General features: G+C 40.7%; 1 protein-coding gene across 1 annotated transcript in view; it reads left to right on the top strand.

The window, feature by feature from the left end:
* Positions 1 to 202: 202 nt before the first annotated feature.
* Positions 203 to 10,746, top strand: part of VSNL1 (visinin like 1) — a 115,913-nt gene continuing 105,369 nt past the window's right edge. Inside the window, exon 1 of the mRNA XM_056123113.1 lies at positions 203 to 517. The gene's annotated coding sequence lies outside the window, so the exon portion shown is untranslated. The remainder of the gene's footprint in view (positions 518 to 10,746) is intronic.

Below are 10,746 nucleotides of genomic sequence, written 5' to 3'. Positions count from 1 at the left end.
GCGGCTCGGGCAGCCAGCCTTCCCTTTCCGAGCTACTTTCCTTCGCAGTTTCTGCTAAAATCCGGAGACATGGAATCTACCCGCGGAAACTCCGACCCCTCGAACTGAGCATGCGCCTCTGCCAGGCGGCTTTTGGTCACCGGCTCGGAGCTCTCGGAGCTGGGACTGCAGAGCTGGAAGAGCAGGGAGGAGGAGAAAGGGGAGGGGGTGCCTGGAGAGGCGGCGACTCCCGCGCCTGCGCATCCAGCTCCAGGGACCATAGCTTTTCTATGGGATTCCCAATCTGCAGCAGAGATTTACCCGAGCGTGTGGCGGCAGCCGCTGGGCTTGCAAGGCGCGATCCAAGACGGATTTAAGCAGCCTAGCTCTCCAGAGGGGGGAAAAAAAAAGAGCGCGAGAGAATCACACATAAGACGGCTTAACCGTTTATTCGAGTTAACATAGAAATATATATATTTTAAAAAGAACTGTTGAGTTTTCTCATTTTCGTTAAGTGGCCGTGCGCAGCGCTATAACTGTAAGTGCAAAATACAATTTCGTTGCATTTCTGCGTGTGTAGTGCAGCCAATTGTCTGGGAGATGCTTCAGCTATTGTCACAGACTTTGCTTTGCATAGATGCCTCTAAATGCATGGTGGCAAATGGTTTGGTTAATGTTGGTGATTTAAATGTACGGTTAGCCCGTGAGAGACCTTTTTGAATAGTGGGGGTGGGGGGGAGTGAAGGATGTTTATATGCGGCGACTTTGGGGAATTGTCTTCGGCTAGATTTAAGAATCAGAGGTTCTTTTTTCAGTTTGCTATAAATAGGCGGGTTTCCTTACACGAATTTAAGTAGCTAATTGACCGATTGTGAAGTTTGCCGGTTGCTGATAAAACTATTGAGCGGTTGCAGTCAAGTACCAACCTGTCATCCGTGGGGCTGGTTGCACCATCTTTCTCACCGTGAAAGAGCAGCGAAGGTGTTTGCTGAGAGTAGAACTCAGTGGTAGAGATGGTCTGAAATTCAAGATTGATTTCCAAATGGGATGTTAGTGTTTCGCAGCCAAGGAACGAGGGAGGGCAAAATACAAGTGCATTTCTCTCGAGGCGTTGAGAAATGAGTATCTAATTGCTCGGTCTGGATTTTTTTTTTTTTTGTCATGATGGTGAATGGACAGAAAAAGGAAAGATGTGAAACCGCACAGTCAGCCGTCTATTTCGAAAAGAGTCTGCGCCTCGGAAGGAGGACTGTCAGATCCAAACTAGTTACCTGCCTCTGCATCCCATATTCGCCTTCGGAATGCAGCAGGGGCTAGACGCGGAAGCCCAGATGTGGTGCATTTGGTAGCGTTTGTTTAAAGGAGAAAAGGTCGCTTTGTATTTTGAGTTTAAATGGATTAATCCTATCCAGAAGCAGAAGAAGGGTCTTTGCAAGGTCAAAATCCCTGTGTGTGGTGGTGGTGGTGGTGGTGTGTGTGTGTGGGGGGGGGGGGGGGGATGAGGGGGGGAATCAGGGCTCTGGTGGATGTTGGGGGTGGGAGGAGGCGGGGGAGGGGGACACTATGCCAAAGCTACACTACACGCATCAGTGCCCTGGGAGAGGCAGGAGTGGGAATCCATTTTTCTAGAGTTGCCCTCCTGTCCATATTTTGGAGCTCAAAATGAAATAGAAATGCTTGTGGTTGTAGAAACACAAAGACCTATGATTCAAACACACCCCCCACCTGAAAACAAGAGGTGTCAGGGAGTCACATTTCTACATATGGATTTTTTAAAACGTTTAAGGAATTTAGGGGTGCAATCCACTGAAAAGGAAACTCCCTGAAAGCACATTTGACCCCACTACCACTGAAACTGCTTGTGTTTGTGTGAGGGGTATGGTGTGGGGGGAGGAGGGGGTTCTGCATGGTTGAACACTGCACTCCTGAGTGCATTCTCATTAAGCTCAAGTGTTTAATAACCCCAGAAAATGCTGCACCGGAGCAGATGGTGAGAATGACATGAAGCAGGCAAACAGAAGAGCGTGGTCAGTGTTGTGCTGGATTAGGTCAAATTTCTGGGATGAAATCAATCCTTCTCTGACCCTACCCCAAAAGGGAAGCTTGTAATTGGGTTCGTCGTCGGCCCTTAAAGCAATCCAACTATTTGGAACTCCTCAAAAGAATTTAGAATTAAGTTAAACGAGGGAACATTGACATTTAACATGTGAGATTATCCTCTCCTTAAAGACCCAAAGTACACATTGTATCACCTCGATTCTTTCCATCCTTACTCCAGGGCAGAAGAACCAAACACTTGTCACTATTGAGCCATTCTCCTTGTTACCACTGAGAGTTGGCATCAGTTCCATGAATGGTGCAGGTGGCACCCTCCATGGAGAAATGGGGGATGGGGAAGAAAAGGAGGGAATCTGGCATCAAAGAGCTCATAAGTGTTCAGTCTTAGGTGCTCTCGTTTGAAAGCTTTCAATTTTAGAGACCCACTTGGGACCGAGAGCATAGAAGGCATCTAGTCTTTGCTTTGCAGGTGAGGAAATTCAGTCCTAAACCAGGGAACCAGAGAAAAGTCAGTTCACTTCCTGTCTATGAAATGAACACTGAAAGGTAATGATGAGTGGAAATGTTCCTGTCCTCTGCACATATAGCATCTTTGGTGACATTGCCGAAGCCTTCAAATAAATCAATGCCTGTTCCCCAGTTTAGCTTTCCAGAGGTCAGTTCTCTTTCCGACTACAGCGAATCTACACCCCCCCCCCACACACACACATACACACATACACACACCTTTCCTTTTGTGTCAGGCCTCTATTTCTCTTCTATTGTCCCTCACCTCTAAGAAACCCATCTCTAGGCAAGGCTTCTTCGCCTTCTGCATTCAATTCATTGCCTTGCAGTTTTTTTTTGTTTTTTTGTGTGTTTATTTGAGAAAACTGACAAACTAGTGGAATTCTTCAGCTCCTGTCTGAGGACTACCCAGGCCAGTGTCCACCCTCCCCTTCAAAGAATCCAGCCTTCTGAGCAGCTGCCAATGATGAGGTGCAGTCCTGGATCTTCAACCCCGCTCCCCTCCCCAAGCTGCGGCAGCTGCGGATTAGGGCCGAGTGGAGTGAGGAAGCTGCAGTGTAAACACACAGTGGGCTCTGCCAGCTCTCCTCTGGCTCCTAGAAGGCAGAACCCAAATCCAAGATGTCTCACTGCAGCCTTCATGGAAATCCTCCAGATGAAGCCACCTGCAGAGAATGGGGGAGGGGGGGAGAGTAGGGGGTGACTTTCCTGGTTCAACCTGAAGAGGGCGCTATAGAGAGCAATGCGGTTTTTTTTTTCCTTTTTTTTTTTTTTTTTAGTGTTTGGACCTCGAAAAGCTTGGCAAAACTCATCTTGCCGAATAGGGACTGAAAAGTAGGCAATAAGGCCCACATAATTGGCTTTCTCTTTTCTTTTTACTTCTCCTTTCCTCTAGCTTACTCTCTCCCTCCTTCCTTCCCCACCCTCTACCTCCCTCTATTTCTTCCTCCCCCCCTTCTCTCTCTCTTTCTCATATTTTTTTCTTGTCTTCTACCAAAATTTCCTGAGTGCTTATACACTAAAGACCTAGACGCTTTAAAGATTTGGACCCTCCCGTTCCTTCTCCTAAAATGCAATCTTGCAGGCACTCAAAAAGATAACCACAACCCCCACAAACGTCCCCTTAGAGAAATTGCTGGTAATTCTTACCTGAAAAGCTGAGGCATTAGAGGGGGGAGGCTTGAGGAAGACAGACTGCTTTTCTCTCTTTGGGAGAGTAGCTAACTACCCTTGGACGTTGTTGAGGAAGCCTAGGAAGACAGGTGGTGAGTTTTCCTTCCAGTTAGTAATTGAATCGGACCCCTCCCTTCATAGTAACCCTTTATTGATTTGGGATGAGCTCTGCCTTGGGCAGAGTTGATGTTTTAACAAATGCTCCAGGGTCAGATCTCTCTGGGTCTTGCAATTCCATTCTGAAAACAGGCTTGACCAACTATGCTGAACTTCCCAGGCAGCGCCTGAGAACAGATTTGGAGTTGCACTGCTTCCATTTGTTCTATTCTGAATCTTATTCCGTAATTAGATACAGGACAATTAGAAATGTTGTCCTGGGTCGGCTATAGGTTTTCTATTTGGGTGGCATCTAGGCATGGATTCTAAATATTGCTGAGAAACCTGGGAATCCATTAGAAGGAGAGGCAGGATAACGTCAATATCAAATGTGTTGTTTCCTCGTTTGTAACAGCAATATTTTTTTAATGTCGTAAAGATCTTTTTGTTTGCATTGAATGATATCTGTGCTTCTACGATTAGTCATTATTCAGGAAGGAAGGAAATCGTATAGAAGGAATCATTGTTCTTTAATCTTAAAGTGAACTTGACAATGTCCATTTCATTTAAACTTGGTCAATATAAGTATGTTTATTTTTCCAAATTATCAAATGCTGTAGAGATAAATTTAGAGTCCAGAGTGCTAGCTATTACACCATGGAACCCCACCAGAGATAAATTCATATATGTTTTGATATTTTTGCTATCCTAGTAGTTAATTCACAGTATTAACAGGGTGTATGAACTGAATGAGGGCCATATAATGTACCCAGCTCATCCCTCCACTAAAGAAAAATAGGAACATTTTTATCTTAAAGAAACTCAAAAATGAAATCACAGGCCACAAGTGCAGAGACTTTAATTACCTTTTTCATATCTCTACAACATCTTCATAATGCTCTCATAGCACTCTTATATTTGTCAATTGAATATTTGCCCCAATAAAATCAGTTCTATGTATCTTGTTAAATGTGTCAGGAAGTTAAGTCATTTCTATTAAAAACTAAAATAAAATAAAATAAAGGCCCTCCCGTTGATCGTCGATTTGCTCGAGCGGGCTCAGTAACGTCTCCATTGGAGACTTTGTTGTTACTGTGTCTGGCATATCGAATACTCTCGGTAGCTTGCCGGGCTCTCCGAGAGGGGCGGAGGAATCGAACTCGGGTCGGCCATGTTGGCCGCTTGTAAGGCAAACGCCCTACCCGCTGTGCTATTGCTCCAGCCTATGTACAGTTAAACTTGTTTTACATATCTTTATCGTACTAAAAGGAAATTTAGTACATTTTCAGGAAGGTGTTTGGGCCATAGAGGAGAGCTCTGGGCTTACTCTTGGCTCTGTACTCAGGGGCTACTTTTGGTGATGCACAAGAGACTGTATGTGATGCCAGGAATTGAATAAGGGTCAGCTGCGTATTTGGCAAGCTCTGTAACCTCCATACTATCTCTTGGACCGAGACAAAATATTTTATAATTTATTTTATAATTTTTTTGTAAATGCATTAAAAACACTATAGTAAATATTTTTCTTTAAGAGCTTAAAGTCCTTATATCAGTATCCTTCTTATCTCTTGGGTGAAAAATACAGAAAAGAGGGAATGTAACCATTTATTTACATGATGGTCTCTTGAGCTATAGAAATATTTTAACTTCACACTGAAGGGACTACAACACTGCATTTCTCATTTACAGTTTGTTTCTAAAGATAACTTATGCTCTCTTAAGTGAATCAAAAATAGTTTGAGTTGCTCTCAGCTTGCTTCATTGAGAACTTCACAAATGGGGATCTTGGGGGTGCTTTAGAAACTAATGAATGAAACTAAACAGGAATAGAATCGCAAATTAGGAATCCTCAAAGAGCTTTGACACTTTAATAATAAGGTGCCTGTGACTATATTAAAGAGTTGGTCTATACCCTTATCAGCTGACTTAAAGTATGTAAATCAGGTACTTTGTCATGATTTTATTTGGATTCCTCTACTCCTTACTTTGATGCAGTTATAACACAGGTGATCTGCTCTGCTACCACTGACTTTTGAAAAAATGATAAAAAATGCATTTCTAACAGTTTGTTTAATTATTTTCAGGTGAGGGTGTCTATTTTTACTTTCATTCAAAATTACAGTTAGTACTCATAAATTACTATCAAAGTATTCTCATTCACCAAGTGACCTTCAAGTTCAGCATATCTAATATAAATGATTGCTGAGCTTTTTATGGAAAGCTAGTCTCCTTTGAAAAGATTTCCTTTCCAAAGGAAAATTTACTAGCAATTATTCTAGATCATTGACGGAAAGCTAATTTTGATTATTCTTGCTATATAGGCCTTTCTGAGAATAGAAATCCATAGTTTAAAGATAATTATTTTCCCCTTTGGATTTTATTTACCTTCTCTTAGACTCTGAAAGACTAAGAAATTCAAAGGAATTGAATGCAAATAGATATTTTTGCAACTCATTAACATAATAAGTGTGATTTGGGATCTGGGTGGATTACTTTCTAATGCAAACAACTAGACTTTAGTATTTCTATTATTTCATATTTTAGAATGTCTATTGCAAGGAAGATCTCTTAAAATGACAGGCTAGGGTGCTACAAGACCCTTGGGCATTTTTTATTTGCATAGCTTGTTTATTTCTGATTTATTGCAACCTAGTCTAAATTATCAGTTAAATATCCCATAGGATACTGATTAAACATTATCAATAGGGACTGGAGTGACAACACAGCAGGTAGGGCTTGCACGCTGCTGACCCAGGTTTGATTCCTAGTATCCCGTGTGGTCCACTGAGCACCGCCAGGAGTAATTCCTGAGTGCATGAGCCAGGAGTAACCCCTGTGCAAAGCTGGGTGTGACCCCAAAAATTACAATAAATTAGCATGCATAATAATATAATATATTATTTTTACTTCATTTAGAAATCTGACTTTGAATTAACAACTTTTATCAGAATTCTTTGGGATTCTTCTGTTTTAAGACTAATAATTTGGTTTATTCCAACAATTCAAGTGTTTTGAAAGCATGCATAGGTGTGTGGTGTTTGGCTATTTTGCACATATGAGAAATTACATCTAAAAAAATTAAAAGAAATTCTAAAAAAAATTTAAAATTGTACAATATTATTTTCCTTTGAAATGTTTATATAGAGTGAGATGAAAAGCAACCATTTAAGTTTTTATCATATTGAGCTTATAGAGGGGAACATTACTTGGTCCTTGTCAAGGTTTCAACTTGCTCAAGAGAAATTATGAGGGGAAATGTAAGTAAAATTTTTAAGTTAGATATGCTTAGACAAGAAGTTCAGTATTTAATATCTTGTCTCAGTTTTCATTCATAATAGTAAATCATATGCAAATATGCAGGAGTACAGGGGTTAAATAACATGTCAGGTATAAACCTGAGGTTTCTCCCTCTTCCCAGTTTCTATTAGTGAAGTGTGGCCCTGGAAACTTCCTAAGGACTGCCAGGTTGACCCTGGTGATGCCCATCTCTGCAGGGACCAAACACCAAATTGCCTAAGAATCACCAGAAAAGGCCCCCAGGTCCCCAAAACACTGATTAGGAGCATAACCACCCCCCAAATGAAAATGTACATGAGATGATAATTATTAGTGGAAATTCCAAGGGAAGGAAACAAGACATTAGCTGTATTGTTAAAACATGCCCACCATCTTTTTCTTCAGAAATTAATAGTTCATAAACCACTTTAGCCTCTGAGTTACAGTAACCCCATTCGTAGAATAATCTCTGAATAAGGAATGGAGCTAAATAAGGGATGGAGAGAAGATCAACAGTACTGAACCTACCTTAGGAAAAAAAATCTCAAAAGAAAAAAAAAGAAAGCAAACATCTATTAAATAAATGTGGTAATGGTAAAGAATAGATATAAAAGAATTTTGAAGTATCAGTATAGGCATTTTTTCTAGAAATGATCTCTCTTCTACAACTACACTTTCTATTTATTTCTATTTATCTTACTAGACATATATTTCTCAAAAAATGGACTATATCTTCATTAATGTTGCTTTTGCATTATACACAATGCTTGACACATTAAAACTCGGGGCTGGAGTGATAGCAGAGCAGGTAGGGTGTTTGCCTTGTACGTGACCAACCCAGGTTCGATTCCTAGCATCCCATATGGCCCCCCGGGGCACTGCCAGTAGAAATTCCTGAGTGCAAAACCAGGAGTAACCCCTGTGTATCGCCGGGTGTGACCAAAAAAGCAAAAAAACAAACAAACAAATGTATTTTAGTAGCCCTGCCATTTGGCTTAAATATTATAATATTACTTCTATCTTTTAAAATGTTTCAGAGAGGATATTTTCTGTTTCACAGCCTCCTTTATTTACCTTATTATTTTAACTCATTTCATGACTAATCTTCCAATGCATATCTGTGGGAGGACTTTTATATGATTTATTTTTCTCATTCTTTTCTCCCAGGACTTTTACAATAAGGAAAATATTCCTACCAACCCCTTTTTACTGCTGAACTGTTCCAAAACACCCTCCCCACCACACACACACACACACACACACACACACAACACACACACACATGCATACACACACCACACAATGGCTATGCTGTATTTAGCTCTTTCTTCTTTAATCTTTGATTAAGAAGGAATTTCTTTTCTCGCTTTGAAATCTATAAAAGTTTCATCTAAATCTGAAACCATTGTCTAGTAGGACTCTTGGATGATTTACCAACGGAGAATTTTTTTTGATTCTCATTAATTTTGAGTTAATTTTTTTCACATACAATATGATAATGTATTTCTTTTATTGGATTTGAATACAAGCAATCTTCTACCATTCCAGTCATTTACATTTATGGTTCTCTGCATAAATGATGTCACAAGGACATCTGTAAGCCTTTAATGATGTTCCGACCTTTATCCTGCCTGTTCTTTTTACCTTTGCACTCTGTCCATCTTGAGCTCTTGTACCCTCTGAGAAAATGGGAAACAGTGACACTTTATGTCACTTCTTTGTGTCAGATCCAGCCCTATCCCTTCCATTTATTTTTTCTGTCAAATAAATGTCCACCACATAACAGCAAATAAATGGCAGAAAGGGAAGCCCTGGTGGCAAGTCTTGTCTCAAACTGTCCAACTCAGCTAGCCAGAGCTTCATTTGCTGTGTCAAACTGTCTTAATACACAACACCCAAGAGCAGAGAATGACTCTCCAAGCAAGAGAGAGGCTTCCACACAGACAGACACATATATGAAGTACGCATACATGATATTCATACAAGACATTCAGAGTGTGATTGATAATCTACATTTTTAAGGAAAATAAGAGCAGCTGGATTTGTAGCAAATCAGTGGTATTGAAAAAGCATTTCAAGGAGATGGGAACACGGTATCCCTGAAACCCCCTTGTAAACAACTTTGTAAAACCCAGGTGGGCTGCGGCAAGGCATGTAATTTCCTCATTGTACTATTACTCCTACCCAAAATTTAAAAAAAAGGAAAGAATTTCTGCAGGAAAACCTACAGAAAGTTTTCTTATCTACATCAGTGTTTCTCCAAGTAGTTAATAGGGAAAAAATCAGGTGTGTTAGTCACCTGTAAGTGCTGTTGGGGTTGCTTTCTGTTTGCTTAAAAATTGGGTGGGGGGAGGGATGGCTAGGTGATTTTTTTTCAGAGGAGGTTAAGAAGTGCTGATTAAGTTTGGAAACCACTGATCTAGTGGCAGAATTAAAACAGAGGGTGGTGTAATTTTGGAGATCAATTTAGATTTTGTTTCTCTAAAGCAATCTTTCTGGGAAAATTTCCCTTCAGTTTCAGAAAAATCTTTTTTGAGAGGAAAAAAGCTTATTACTTACGTCTCTTTCATACAGTGGTCCTGAGGGAATGAGCCCAGTTTAGCTGTGTTCAATCTAATGTTTCCAAACCTGTTGGCTCTGGAAACTTACATGTAGTAACATCTCACTGTAGTTCTGAAGAATTCTCTTCTAGAAAATTATAGAAAATGGCTTTACCAGGACAAAAACATAACAGAAAATACATAAAACCAGAGGTTCTTAGATATGTTTGAGGCACCACAGATGTGCTGAAGTCACTGTGAGCGTGAAGGCCTGGAAAGTTACATAACATTTCTTAGTTTTCTCATGTGAAAATACATATGGTATTCCTTCCCTCTTTAGACAGGCATTATTAGAAGATTAAGATGACTATCAACATAACATACTCTGGGAAAGTACAGAGCCTGCCATGTGATGGTAAAAAATTTATTATCGTCAGGTCCTAGAGAGATATTACCAAGGGCAAAGTACTTCCTATGCATGGGGTCAACTGGAATTCCATCTGAGACGCCACATGTGATTTCCTAAGCACCACAAGGGGTGAATCCTGAGCACAAAGCAAGGAGTAAATGTGAGCAACAGTAGATGTCATCCAAACACACACACACACACACACACACACACACACATATACACATACACACACAGAGCATGTGCACACATGCATATACACACTGAAGAAATTTATTATTATTATTCGATTTGAGAATTTTAGCTTTCCTTTTATTTTTTTGTTTGTCTCTGAGACACACCTGGTGGAGCACAGGACTTACTCCTGGCTCTGTGCTTAGGGATCACTCCTAGAGGTACTTGAGGACCACATGAGTTCCCGGGGATCAAACCCAGGTTGGCCATATGCCAGGCAAGTGCCTATCAGCTGCACTATAGCTCTGGTCCCATTTTTTTTAATTTAAAAAAATTATTTTAGAATCAAAGTACTGATCTTGTGGAAATTAGTATATTGATATTATATTGGTTAAAAAGAGAGCTGGAGAGATTGTACGGACCGTGAAGCCCTTGCCTTGCATGAGACTGACCCAGGTTAAAACCCCAGCATCCCATGTGGTCCCCCAGTAGGACTCCTGAACTCAGAACCAGGACCAAGCCCTGAGCACGTCC

The sequence above is a fragment of the Sorex fumeus genome, unplaced genomic scaffold (assembly GCF_029834395.1).
Source record: "Sorex fumeus unplaced genomic scaffold, SorFum_2.1 ptg000006l, whole genome shotgun sequence".
Taxonomy (NCBI): Eukaryota; Metazoa; Chordata; class Mammalia; order Eulipotyphla; family Soricidae; genus Sorex; species Sorex fumeus.
This window is presented reverse-complemented; position numbering and strand designations above follow the sequence as displayed.